Here is a 15,022-nt window from a genome sequence, read left to right as displayed (position 1 = left end):
TGTTTAACCCACATTCAGATAGCTACTAATATAGCACAGTGAGTATTGAGCTGTTTTCCATCAAACGTGCAGCTTATGTTGGCAATACCTTATTCTTAATTTTTAGTAAATATGAATCAAGAGTTGACCAGCCATTTTAAGCACTAGGTTATTGCCTTCCCTGAGCACACATTTATCTGGAGACAACTCGGTTTGTTTCAAAGTCAACTAACACTGGGAAATGACTCCAAGCAGGATTTACTGTACTAGCCTCAGGCACACAGTGAAAAGAATTCTGAGATCATCACAGACCCTGGCTCAGCACTAATTCTTTGAAGACCTTTTTTGCAAGGAATTTGAACAGGAATCTATTCTTGACACTTGCCTGAAGTCTAGTTAAAAAGTGAAAAATAAATCAACATTTCTATAAAAACTATTCATTTCCTCCTGTATATTTCAAACTAAATTTTTTCAAGAAAAAGAAAGGAAGGAAGGGAGGAGGGAAGAAAGATGTAAAAAGAAAACCATTCCAATAAAATCATCAGTGATTACATACAGGTAGCCATTTATCCAGCTTTTATTCTGTATATACTGTACAGTTCTCCTTTTCTTATGTAGATAATTTAGGTATGCTGCTTTTATATTCAACTTGTGGGATAAGATTTATGTCACTGAATTAAGGACATTTCAGATTTTGTTTAGACACTTTTTTTAGACAGCTACCATTGCATGATTCCAAGTGCATTTAAGAAAAACGTTTTATTTAGAAGTAACTTTAAAGTTATAAAAATTTACAAGAATAACAAATAGTACCAGGTTCAACTATTGGAAACAATTTCCCCATTTGTTTCCTCATTTGTTCTACCTCTCCCTTTCTCTCTGTGTATGTATCCACACACACAAACACACAGAAATATTTTTGTGACTCATTAGAAAAAACATGCCCCTCTCCACTATTTATATTCTTGTACATAATTATAATTATAATTATAAAATTCCCTAAATTTAAAATTGAGGGGGCTTCCCTGGTGGTACAGTGATTAAGAATCTGCCTGCCAATGCAGGGGACATGGGTTCGAGCCCTGGTCGGGGAAGATCCCACATACTGCATTGCAACTAAACCCGTGCACCACAACCACTGAGCCTGCGCTCTAGAGCCTGTGAGCCACAATTACTGAGTCCACGTGCTGCAACTACTGAAGCCTGAGCACTCTAGAGCCTGTGCTCTGCAACAAGAGAAGCCACTGCACTGAGAAGCCCACACACTACAACAAAGAGAAGCCCCTGCTCTCCACAACTAGAGAAAACCTGCGCACAGCAATGAAGACCCAACACAGCTAAAAATAAATAAATATTAAAAACGTAATAATAATAAAATTGAAAAAGCACTTTTAGCTAATTTACTACTCATAGTCCCATTTTGCCAGTTGACTCCATGATGCTTCAAATGGGAATCCCCCCCCTTCTCCCTACCTTCCAGTATAAGATCTAGTCTAGGATCAAATATTGTGTTTAGTTGTCAGTCTCTTTATGCACTATTTATCTGGAACATCTTCAGTAGGTCTTTCCTTGCCTTTTGATACTGACATTTTGAAGAATAGTTTTTAAAACATGAAAACCTTCATTTTGGATTTGTTTGATGTGTATTCATTTTTGGTTCAGGTTATGCATTCCCAGACACAATACTACATGGTATTATGTCATTCTTAGGTGAGCATATCCAGAGACCGGAGATATTCACATACTCCTCAATGGTGATTGTAATTTGAATCATACTGTCAAATGGTTGTTGATTTCTCCATTAATAGTTACATTTTTTTCCTTGCAATTAGTAAATAGTCTGGTGTTGACTCTTTAAAGCAATATATATATCCTACTCCTCATCAAGATGCATAAACAATTGATTCCTGCTTGAATCAGTCCACTATGAAGATTGTATAATGCTGGTTTTCCCCCTCCAAAATTCTCAGCACATTCACCATTTGACACTCTACTGTAAGCAAAAACTCTTTGTTCTTCCTCATTTATTTGTCTATTTATTATCAGTATGGACATATGGATTTTTTTCCTAATGGTTAATAATTCATCACAATACTTAATTATTCTGGTACTCGAATCACTGTACAAGCTGGCTCTTGAATCTTTGTGACATACCTATTAGTTTGGGGGCACTTTCTTGCTTTCTGGCATAGCAACATATTACAGGATCCTTTTGTACCTACTCTTTCCTAGCCGTGGAATTAACTACAATAGTTATTTATCTTAATAGTATTGGTTCCATTTAGTGGGCAATTGTCCTGGAGACTAACATCTGGGCTCTAGGTGTGTTCATTTAGATCCTTTCCCTGGGCCCTTCCAAGAGGATGCAGAAGACACGTGCATATACACATACCTAAGCTTTCATATATATGAGCATATACATACATACACACAAGTACATGTTTTAGAAATCACATATTTATACCAAAATCTCCAACCATGATATATCTCAACAGAGTTTTTTCTTGCCTTCTTCCTTTCTATATTTTTATGTCTCTCCTTCCACTTGAAACTTTCAACTGCTAGCATTTGTCAGTGCTATAAAACATCTAAAATATATTCATAATTGATTTGTCCATATTTCCTCTTCAAAAAACAAATCCATTAAGAGTTCTCTCCTATGTAGTAAAAGACTGAGAATGTACACATTTTGTGTTGACAAGTCACTTGTATTTTTGTTTTATTTTTCTTCCCCATCAATTTAATTATAACTTTAATTTGAAATACAACTGGCTATATTTGCTTCAGGTTGTTTTCAATTTTAGTTTTACTTCCCCTCTTCACATTCTTGTTGATTTATTTTAATTTTTCAAGTACATGGAATATCTACATGCTTCCATTACAAAAGCTGTACAAAATGATGTACTCAGAGAAGTGTCACTCCTTCCTAAATCCCTTCCACCTCATTTGCTTAAATCTCATCCAGGTAACTCTGCCAGTATATTTGATCGGAGAAGCAGAACCACTGAAATTTAGGGACTGGAGCTTAAGTAATTGTAAGAACTGGTTAAGCAGTCTATAACAGCCTACTTCTGACTGATGCTCCAGGTTGACATCCACAGGGTGGGCTATAAGAAAGGCAAGATGGATATAAAGTGGGAGAAGCAAGGAAATGGTAAAATCTGTGAGGTTGAAGTGGAATCCCCATGGGTGGAATAGAACCCATGTGAGTCTCCCACTGCCTCCGGGTTTCCAGCTTCAATGAAGGGGATGTCCTGCTTTGGTGCCCTTCAGCACAGAGCTGAGCTTTGAGTGGACCAGAAGTTGGAGATGCTACAGCAGAAGATCTTCAGGAAGTGGAGGAGTTTGTTGGGCTAGTTGTTGCTCCCAAGTCAGTCCGGAGCAGCAGATAAGTGACAACGTGCATGATGTACAACAGGAGCTCCTAAACATGAAAAGAATATGAATCCTTGTGACATACCTATTAGTTTGGGGGGCACTTTGTTGCTTTCTGGCATAGCAACATATTACAGGATCCTTTTGTACCTACTCTTTCTGCCTTCCCAGTCTGGCGGAAAAGCATCTTACAACTGATGTTAATTCACAATCACATGTTAATTGTGGAAGGGAATTCTAAGAAATATAGTTCCAGCTTAGCTAACTTGACATAATCTATCCCTTGTTGAGTTGGCATCCACATTTAACCACACTTATCTTCCAAAAAAGAAAAAGAAAAGAAAAGAAAAGAAAAATGTTTCTGGCTACCTTAATGCTTGAATAGCAAAACTATCCTCTCCACAAAATAGGGTGTCTCCATTTTTGGGTTATTTTCATTTCTCTTTTAGATGAGACACATTCTCCTTTGATATCTTGGGACTTTAATACTGAGATATAAGGTGAACGACTTTTAATGCGTAGAATGTTAGATGGTAGGGGGATGAGAAAAGAGAAAAGAAATTAGTGAATCCCAAACATATCAAAGTATGGAATAAATACTCAATTATTACAGTCCTTGTCTGCAACTGGTCAGGCAGTATAGCTGGTATTTATATCTATCTTTTCCTACAACCCATTCCCTATTCTCTCTATCTCAGCAAGCCGCTTTGTGGGTCATGGTTTCTGACTGCTGGGGTTAGCCAAATCTTCATTCCTAAAAGATCTGGAGTGTTAGCAGTCCTATTGGTATTGGGTTGTTCTATTTTTCCACTAACTTTAATCACAGGATACAGAAATAGTAAATGACTGCAGAGGTCACCTGCATTCCAGATATATATCTCCTTATCCCCATGGGGTAAAATCAATCCAGTTTCCATTTAATACTCAGGCTCAACTCTTCCAGCCAGAAGGAGCAATCCTCTTCTTTGCCTGCTCTTTCACTAGCATATAGACCCCAAAGTGACCCTGTGGCAGTCTCAGATTCCAGTCTAATGGCACAATTGCTGGGTCCCCTAGGAAAGCGTCTTTTCTTGGGAACCAAGACTTCAAGACTAGCAGAACTGAAAGTTACACAATGGGAAGTCAAACTTGCAGTAGTGGATAAGTAGTGAGAAAAGATCTACCAATTTCCACCCCTTGATTTTCAGACCTTAAATCTTGGCTACAGAAAAAACAGCACAACATTTTGGTCACTGATTTAGGGATTTCCGGAGGACATAGTAAGGCCGAGAACTGACCTCGCAAGTATAAAAATGTTTCTTTGCACTTTGCTTTTGGCAGTTAATATCATCTAGAAATAACTCCATATCAATGCATACAGATTTTCCCCTTCTTTTCCTTTCTTTCATTTTTTTTTTTAACAGCAGCATAGTATGACATTGTGTGTCAGTACCATTGTTTACTTAACCAATTTCTTACGCTTAGACATTCAGGTAGCTTCCAATAATTTGCAGTTATATAAAAAAACTGCTACAATGAATAACTTTCACACATATGAATTTTAATGTTGTTGAAGGTATATTCTCAGGGTCAGTTCCTAGAAGTAGAGTTCCTGCATTAAAGGGTAAACGTACATGTAACTTTCTTAGCTATTCCAAATTTCTTTCTACTGTTGAATCATGTTGCATTTTCTAAATTCTCACTAGCATTGCATGTATAAGAGTGGCTGTTTCTCCACAGCCTTGACAAAACGTATATTGTTAAGCTTTTGAATTTTGGCCAGATAGGTGAGAAATTGTAACTGTGTGATTTATTACACATTTTTTTTCCGCTATGAATGAGGCTGAACATCTTTTCATGTTTAATCTTTTATGTTTAAACTTTAAGTAGTGTGTGTGTGTGTGTGTGTGTGTGTGTGTGAATTTTTTTATGTACTTTATTCATTTTTTTTCTACAACTTTGTTTGGGATTTTCCCCTCAATTGTTAAAAATTCTTCGTATCTTAGGGATATTAGCTATTTACCTATGATATATGTGGCAAATATTTTCTCCCACTTTGTCATTTGACTTTCCTTATGGTATTTCATTTTATTGTAAAAAATGGGTTTTTTTTGCCATAAATTTGTTTAGTCTTGTCAGATGTGTCAATCTTTTGTTTTATACATATATATATATGTATATATATAGTCTGTTTGGAGTTTATTGTGAGGGATTGTTATTTTTTCAAAATAGTCAAAACTTTGAACCAACATTATTTATTAAAAACAAACACAGAAACAAAAAGCTTTACTCCATTGATTCTTGATTCCACCTTTCTCATATACTAGATTTCTTGAGTAGTTTTCTGGAGTTTCCAAGCTGTTTCATTAGTTTCTCTCTCTTTTCATGTGCCAGTACAAGCTTTTTAAATTATAACAGGTTTATAATTTGTTTTCATTTTTTGTAGAATTTATTCCCACCTCTCCCTATAGCTTTTCTTTTCCACTGTTTTCTTGGCTATTATTGTATGTCGACTGTTCCACCTCCATAAAAAAAGCTCTGTGGTATATTAATTAGAATAATTTCACATGTATACATTAACTTAGGCAGAGCTAAGATCTTAATGAGATGTCCGAACCAAACACAAAGGATGTCTTTGTATTTACTTAAATCTACTTTTATATCTTTCAGGAGTGTTTTAAAGTTTTCATCATAAAAATTTTGTTCATTTTTGTTAAACTTATTCTGGAGTATTTATGTTCTTTATTGCTATTTCAAATACATTTTTAGTGGAACAAATGATGGTTATCTACTTACCAGTGGGATATGAAGAAATTAGCTATATTCTTTTTTTCTTAAACCAATTAGATCTTTTTGTAAATAGAACAATGCTGGTACCAAACTAGGCTCAGTATGGAAAAAATAAAGGAATAGTTCTACTGCTTAGAAAATAAGTTTCCTCAAAAATCATAATGCATTGGATGTCTGCTAATAAAGAGCATGATTGATACCATCTGCATTTACAGTGGAGCTGAGCACTTTTTAAAACTCATTGTCCTCAGATGTAAAGTGGATATAATGATATATTTCCAGGACATTTTAAGAGTTAGAGTTATTCTAAGAAAAGGACTAAACTGTGGGAGGCCCTTAGTAAATGTTTGTGATTCTGATTATTCAGGCGTATGTTTGATAGGAGAGAGAAACTTGTTTTCTAGCAAACACCGATTTTACCTATGTATCAGGCAAAACCATACCTTATTTAGAAAAGGGGTTATCTGTAGAGATACTGGAAGATGCATATCTGGTGTTTGTTTTTCTCCTGGCACCTGTTCTTTATGGGGGAGATAATGGAGCAAAGACAAAGAAGCTGACATAGAGTGAGGTAGCTCATATACTTCTCTTGGGAGAGATTCCCATGCTTAAAAACCATAATCTTGAGGTGACCAAGACAGCACTAAAATTCCCCTCAGCTTTACTACATTTTAGACATATTTCTTTTTGACTATAGACCTCTGACCTCCCTTTGCTTAGAGCAATTACTTTAGGAAACTTGCAATTGTAAATTTTTTCTTTGCCCTTTTGAGATGTAAATCTCTCAACCTCCTGCCAGTTTTAATACACAAGAATGCCTTTCTCAAGAACCAGGGAGCCATCCCTTTGAAATATAATCATCAAGAAAGATAGCACCCCTATCTACCAGTCTTTGTGGGAGGAAGAAAGCCTAACTTTGATGCGTGCCAATTAGCAAACACAGATGGCCTAATAATATTGACCAACCCCTCACCTAATCATGTCCATTAAGTTTCCAATAGGTCACCTTAGTTTAGAAACTTTCCTGCCTTTTGTTTCCAGGGAATTGGGTTTAATATCTCTCCCCCCATTGTAATAGTCCTTTGGCTCTTTAATTTTGTCTACTGCAATTTTTCTTTGACAAGGATCTTTAAAAATAATCTTACAATGCAATTTACAATTTACCTCTATTGATTCTTTTTTTTTCCATTTTTTTAACTTTTTATTTTTTTATTTTTTACAATAAACTGCATATATGTAGAGTATACAATTTGGTATCCCAGTCTCCCAATTCATTCCCCCCCCAACCCTCCCCACTTTCCCCACTTGGTGTCCATATGTTTGTTCTCTACATCTGTGTCTCTATTTCTGCCTTGCAAATTGGTTGATTTGTACTATTTTTCTATAGTCCACATATATGTGTTAATATACAATATTTGTTTTTCTCTTTCTGACTCGCTTCACTCTGTATGCCAGTCTCTAGGTCCATCCATGTCTCGACAAATGTCCCAGTTTCATTGCTTTTTACAGCTGAGTAATATTCCATTGTATGTATGTACCACATCTTCTTTATCCATTCATCTGTTGATGGACATTTAGGTTGCTTCCATGTCTTGGCTATTGTAAATAGTGCTGCAATGAACATTGGAGTGCATGTGTCTTTTTGAATTATGGTGTTCTCTGGCTATATGCCCAGTAGTGGGATTGCTGGGTCATATGGTAGTTCTATTTTTAGTTTTGCAGGGAACCTCCATACTGCTTTTCATAGTGGCTGTATCAATTTACATTCCCACCAGCAATGCAAGAGCGTTCCTTTTTCTCCACACCGTCTTCAGCATTTACTGTTTGTCGATTTTCTGATGATGCCCATTCTAACTGGTGTGAGGTGATACCTCACTGTAGTTTTGGTTTGCATTTCTCTAATAATTAGTGATGTTGAGCAGCTTTTCATGTGCTTCTTGGCCATCTGTATGTCTTCTTTGGAGAAATGCCTATTTAAGTCTTCTGCCCATTTTTTGATTGGGTTGTTTATTTCTTTGATATTGAGCTGGATGAACTGTTTATATATTTTGGAGATTAACCCTTTGTCTGTTGATTCATTTGCAAATATTTTCTCCCATTCTGAGGGTTGTCTTTTCGTCTTGCTTATAGTTCCCTTTGCTGTGCAGAAGTTTTGAAGTTTCATTAGGTCCCACTTATTTATTTTTGTTTTTATTTCCATTATTCTAGAGGGTGGATCAAAAAAGATCTTGCTGTTATTTACATCAAAGAGTGTTCTTCCTATGATTTCCTCCAGGAGTTTTATAGTGTCTGGCCTTACATTTAGGTCTTTTATCCATTTTGAGTTTATTTTTGTGTATGGTGTTAGGAAGTGTTCTAATTTCATTCTTTTCCATGTAGCTGTCCAGTTTTCCCAGCACCACTTATTGAAGAGGCTGCCTTTTCTCCATTGTATATCCTTGCCTCCTTTGTCATAGATTAGTTGACCATAGTTTATCTCTGGGCTTTCTATCCTGTACCATTGATCTATATTTCTGTTTTTGTGCCAGTACCATACTGTCTTGATCACTGTAGCCTTATAGTATAGCCTGAAGTCAGGAAGCCTGATTCCCCCAACTCCGTCTTTCCTTCTCAAGATTGCTTTGGCTATTCGGGGTCTTTTGCATTTCCATACAAATCATAAAATTTCTTGTTCTAGTTCTGTGAAAAATGCCATTGGTAATTTGATGGGGATTGCATTGAATCTGTAAATTGCTTTTGGTAATATAGTCATGTTCACAATGTGGATTCTTCCAATGCACGAACATGATCTGTCACTCCATCTGTTTGTGTCGTCCTTGATTTCTTTCATGAGTGTCTTATAGTTTTCTGAGTACAGGTCTTTTACCTCCTTGCTTAGGTTTATTCCTAGGTATTTTATTCTTTTTGTTGCAATGGTGAATGGGATTGTTTCCTTAATTTCTCTTCCTGATCTTTCACTGTTGGTGTATAGAAATGCAAGAGATTTCTGTGTGTTAATTTTGTATCCTGCAACTTTACAAAATTCACTGATTAGCTTGAGTAGTTTTCTGGTGGCATCTTTAGGATTTTCTATGTATAGTATCATGTCATCTGCAAACAGTGACAGTTTTACTTCTTTTCCAATTTGGATTCCTTTGATTTCTTTTTCTTCTCTGATTGCTGTGGCAAGGACTTCCAAAACTATGTTGAATAGTAGTGGCGAGAGTGGACATCCTTGTCTTATTCCTGATCTTAGAGGGAATGCTTCCAGTTTTTCACCACTGAGAATGATGTTTGCTGTGGGTTTGTCATATATGGGCTTTATTATGTTGAGGTAGGTTCCCTCTATGCCCACCTTCTGGGGAGTTTTTGTCATCAATGGGTGTTGAATTTTGTCAAAAGCTTTTTCTGCATCGATTGAGATGATCATGTGGTTTTTATCCTTCCGTTTGTTAATGTGGTGTATCACATTGATTGATTTGCGTCTATTGAAGAATCCTTGCATTCCAGGGATAAACCCCACTTGATCATGGTGTATGATCCTTTTAATGTGTTGTTGGATTCTGTTGGCTAGTATTTTGTTGAGGATTTTTGCATCTAAATTCATCAGTGATATTGGTCTGTAGTATTCTTTTTTTGTAGTATCTTTGTCTGATTTTGGTATCAGGGTGATGGTGGCTTCATAAAATGAGTTTGGGATTATTCCTTCCTCTGCAATTTTTTGGAAGAGTTTGAGAAGTTTGGGTGTTAGCTCTTCTCTAAATGTTTGGTAAAATTCACCTGTGAATCCATCTGGTCCTGGACTTTTGTTTGTTGGGAGATTTTTAATCACAATTTCAATTTCATTACTCGTGATTGGTCTGTTCATATTTTCTATGTCTTCCTGATTCAGTCTTGGAAGGTTATACTTTTTTAAGAATCTGTCCATTTCATCCAGGTTGTCCATTTTATTGGCATATAGTTGCTTGCAGTAATCTCTTATGGTGCTTTTTATTTCTGTGGTGTCCGTTGTAACTTCTCCTGTTTCACTTCTAATTTTATTGATTTTAGTCCTCTCCCTCTTTTTCTTGATGAGTCTTGATAGAGGTTTATCAATTTTATTTATCTTCTCAAAGAATCAGCTTTTAGTTTTATTGATTTTTGCTATTGTTTTCTTTGTCTCTATTTCATTTATTTCTGCTCTGATCTTGATGATTTCTCTCCATCTATTAACTCTGGGTTTTGTTTGCTCTTCTTTCTCTAGTTTCTTTAGGTGTAAGGTGAGATTGTTTATTTGGGATGTTTCTTGTTTCTTGAGGTAGCATTGTATCGCTATAAACTTCCCTCTTAGAACTGCCTTTGCTGCATCCCATAGGTTTTGGATCGTTGTGTTTTCATTTTCATTTGTCTCTAGGTATTTTTTGATTTCCTCTTTGATTTCTTCAGTGATCTCTTGGTTATTTAGTAGCATATTGTTTAGCCTCCATGCGTTTGTATTTTTTACAGTTTTTTTCCTGTAATTGATTTCTAATCTCATAGCATTGTGGTCAGAAAAGATGCTTGATACAATTTCAATTTTCTTGAATTTACCAAGGCTTGATTTATGACCCAAAATGTGATCTATCCTGGAGAATGTCCCATGTGCACTTGAGAAGAATGTGTAATCTGCTGTTTTTGGATGTAATGTCCTATAGATATCTATTAAATCCAGCTGATTTATTGTGTCATTTAGAGCTTGTGTTTCCTTATTAATTTTCTGTCTGGATGATCTGTCCATTGGTGTAAGTGGGGTGTTAAAGTCCCCCACTATGATTGTGTTACTGTTGATTTCCTCTTTCATAGTTGTCAGCTTTTGCCTTATGTATTGAGGTGCTCTGATATTGGGTGCATATATATTTATAATTGTTCTCTCTTCTTCTTGGATGGATCCCTTGATCTTTATGTAATGCCCCTTCTTGTCTCTTGTAATATTTTTTATTTTAAAGTCTATTTTATCTGATATAAGTATCGCTACTCCAGATTTCTTTTGATTTCCATTTGCATGGAATATCTTTTTCCATCCCCTCACTTTCAGTCTGTATGTTTCCCTAGGTCTGAAGTGGGTCTCTTGTAGACAGCATATATATGGGTCTTGTTTTTGTATCCATTCAGCCAGTCTGTGTCTTTTGGTTGCTGCATTTAGTCCATTTACATTCAAGGTGACTATTGATATGTATGTTCCTATTACCATTTTCTTAATTGTTTTGGGTTTGTTTTTGTAGGTCCTTTTCTTCTCTTATGTTTCCTGCTTAGAAAAGTCCCTTTAGCATTTGTTGTAGGGCTGGTTTGGTGGTGCTGAATTCTCTTAGCTGTTGCTTGTCTGTAAAGCTTTTGAGTTCTCTGTCGAATCTGAATGAGATCCTTGCTGGGTAGAATATTCTTGGTTATAGGTTCTTCCCTTTCGTCACTTGAAATATATCATGCCACTCCCTTCTGGCTTGCAGAGTTTCCGCTGAGAAATCAGCTGTTACCCTTATGGGAGTTCCCTTGTATGTTATTTGTCGTTTTTCCCTTGTTGCTTTTAATAACTTTTCTCTGTCTTTCATTTTTGTCCATTTGACTACTATGTGTCTTGGTGTGTTTTTCCTTGGGTTTATCCTGCCTGGGACTCTCAGCGCTTCCTGGACTTGAGTAGCTATTTCCTTTCCCATGTTAGGGATGTTTTCAACTATAATCTCTTCCAGTATTTTCTCAGGTCCTTTCTCCCTCTCTTCTCCTTCTGGGACCCCTATAATGCGAATGTTGGTGCGTTTAACCTTGTCCCAGAGGTCTCTTAGGCTGTCTTCAGTTCTTTTCATTCTTTTTTCTTTATTCTTTTCCACATCAGTGATTATCACCATTTTGTCTTCCAGGTCACTTATTCGTCCTTCTGCCTCAGTTAATCTGCTATTGGTTCCTTCCAGTGTATTTTTCATTTCTGTTATTGTGTTGCATATCTCTGTTTGTTCTTTAATTCTTCTAGGTCTTTGGTAAACTTTTCTTGCAACTTTTCGATCTTTGCATCCAATCTTTTTTCAAAGTCCTGTATCATCTTCACCATCATTATTCTGAATTCTTTTTCTGGAAGAGTGCCTATCTCCTCTTCATTTAGTTGTTTTTCTGGTGTTTTATCTTGTCCCTTCATCTGGTACAAAGTCTTTTTCCTTTTCATTTTCTCTGTCTTTCTGTGGCTGTGATTTTCAGTTCCACAAGATGAAATAGTGCTGATACTGCTTGATTCTGCTGTCTGCCCTCTTGTGGAGGAAGCTCTCTAGGAGGCTCCTGTGTGCTTCCTGATGGGAGGGACTGATGGTGGGTTGGGCTGAGTGGGTGGAGCTCAGTAAAACTTTAATCTGAAATGGTGGGTGGAGCTCAGTGACACTTTAATCTGCTTGTCTGCCAATGGGTGGGGCTGTGTTCCCACCCTGGTGGTCGTTTGGCCTGAGGTGACCTAGCCCTGGAGCTTACAGGCTCTTTGGTGGAGCTAATGGTGGACTCTGGAAGGGCTCACACCAATGAGCACTTCTCAGAACCCCTGCTGCCAGTGCCCCTGTCTCCTCGGTGAGCCATAGCTGCCCCCCACCTCTGCAGGCAGCCCTCCAACACCAGCAGGTAGGTCTGGTTCAGTCTCCTATGGGGTCACTGCTCCTTCCCCCTGGGTCCTGGTGAGCACATTTTTTGTGTGCCCTCCAAGAGTGGAGTCTCCATTTCCCCCAGTCCTATGGAGGTCCTGCAATCAAATCCTGCTGGCTTTCAATGTCTGATTCTCTGGGGATTCCTCCTCCTATTGCTGGACCGCAGGTTGGGAAGCCTGACGTGGAGCTCAGAACCCTCAGGACTTCTGTGGTATAACTGTTCTCCAGCTTGTGAGTCACCCACCCAACATTTATGGGATGTGATTTTAACGCGATTGCACCCTTCCTACCATCTCATTGCGGCTTCTCCTTTGTCTTTGGATGTGGGGTGGTTTTTTTTGGTGAGTTCCTGTGTCTTTCTGTCGATGGTTGTTCAGCAGTTACTTGTAATTCCCGTGCTCTTGCAAGAGGGAGTGAGCGCACGTCCTCCTACTCCGCCATCTTGATTCTTCCTCATCTCTATTGATTCTTGAATAAGGTATATGATCTCTTCTGAGAACAAAAAACTGTTTATGAATAGCCCATGGGATAGCTTAAATATACGGGCATGAAGAAAGTATCCATTTTAAATGGATATGTAATAACTGATTTGGTGTCCATGCTCATAAACACAATAGTCACTGACTATTTTTACATAAATTTTCTTTTATTTTCCTTCATAAAAGATAAGAGTTTGACAGAAATATTAATTTATAATTAGTAGGACTCTATCACTCATAGCTTCATTTCTTCAGAATTTATTATAATTTGTGTCTCAATTGTCATCCTAAATTTAAACAATTTGTTGAGTTGTACTAACACATCTTTGTGACTAAAAAATAGCAGTTAACTTGGCTTCTATATAAATTTCCCTTTTGCTTTTATCTTGGAAATTTTTCTTTGGTTTGTTTACTCAATCTGTCCAATTTTCATATTTACTACCAATGATTTTACTTTTCTTGTCAATGCCTAATTTTTCATATGCCAGTATCTTTCATTTATTTGTCAAGTATTAAAGATATAAGGTGTTTAAGACCCAATTTCTGTCTTGAAATGTCATAAAGTCTAGCAGGGAGAGAGGTAAGTAAACAGACAATACAATAATAATACAGAGGTAAGTAAACAGACATAGTAATGTATTATAGTAGGTTTAATATAGTTATTTTATACTGCCTGTAGAGAAGCGTGCAATGGACAGATGATTCCAATCCAGCCTTGATTTTGATAATGAGAGATGTAGTGAATGCATGTGGGTTTGTGGGTGAAAGCATCTCAAATAGGTTTCATATGACAAGAATGGGAGCAACAAGGATGTTGGCAGAAGGTATTAGAGACAGAGCTGGAAACATAAGCAAAAAGTATCATGGTAGAGAGTTTGAATTTTATTTCGAACGTGAAAAAGCTGTTGAGGCATTTTGTAGTTGGAAACCACGAACACGATCCTATTTGGGATCTAGGAGAAAAATCCGGTTTTAGTATGGAGAATGGTTTGGAGGTATTCTCAGTTTAGTTCTTTAATAATCATAAAATAATTTTATTATTGAGCAAATTTATAACTGTGGCTACATAACGCTAACATAACCCCTAGGAAATGAACATGTTTAACCAGACTAATATTTATAGTATTATCTTGTTATTGTTATTTTTATATTATTACATTATTATTTTTAGGGACTACCCTCAAAAATTATAATGATCGTTTAGCCAGTTCATTTTTACAGATGAAATCATTAAGAGAAAAAGATGTTAATGACATGCCCAAAGTTACACAGTATTTTATAGTGACAATGCACGATGTTTGTGTTGCTAGGGTAAATTTATCCTCCAAATTGAAAGTCAAGACTATTTCACTTACCAATCTTTTTCCAAGTGGGATTTTTTTTTTTTCGTGAAAATTGAGAAATATATTTTCATTCACATTATAACACCGAGAAAGTGAATGTTGATCAATAAGCTTGGGCTAAGGGGGATGTGGATATGAGAACATAGCCTTCTGTATATTTTCAGCAACCTGGGGGGAGCTTTGGAATTTTCAGGGTTTAGATCAAGCATTAGAGTATTTCCTTTCTAATCTTAAGGACTACTACCCCAAACTGATAGCTGTCTAACACAGTCCTTCCTAGTTTTACGCCTTTGAAGTAGTGAAATGTTGACCCTGACAACAATCCTGTTATGTAGCTGGAGAAATGTTTTTGTTGCTTTACAAATTAATCTTCAACACTTGCAAAAAAAAAAAAAAAAAAGATTTTATTGAACTGTGGATCTGAGTCCAAAATGTATATATTATTTTTCAGTATAGTGCTTTAAAC

This window comes from Hippopotamus amphibius, chromosome 11 (assembly GCF_030028045.1).
Source record: "Hippopotamus amphibius kiboko isolate mHipAmp2 chromosome 11, mHipAmp2.hap2, whole genome shotgun sequence".
In the NCBI taxonomy this organism is placed as follows: domain Eukaryota; kingdom Metazoa; phylum Chordata; class Mammalia; order Artiodactyla; family Hippopotamidae; genus Hippopotamus; species Hippopotamus amphibius.
Note: the sequence above shows the minus strand (reverse complement) of the source record.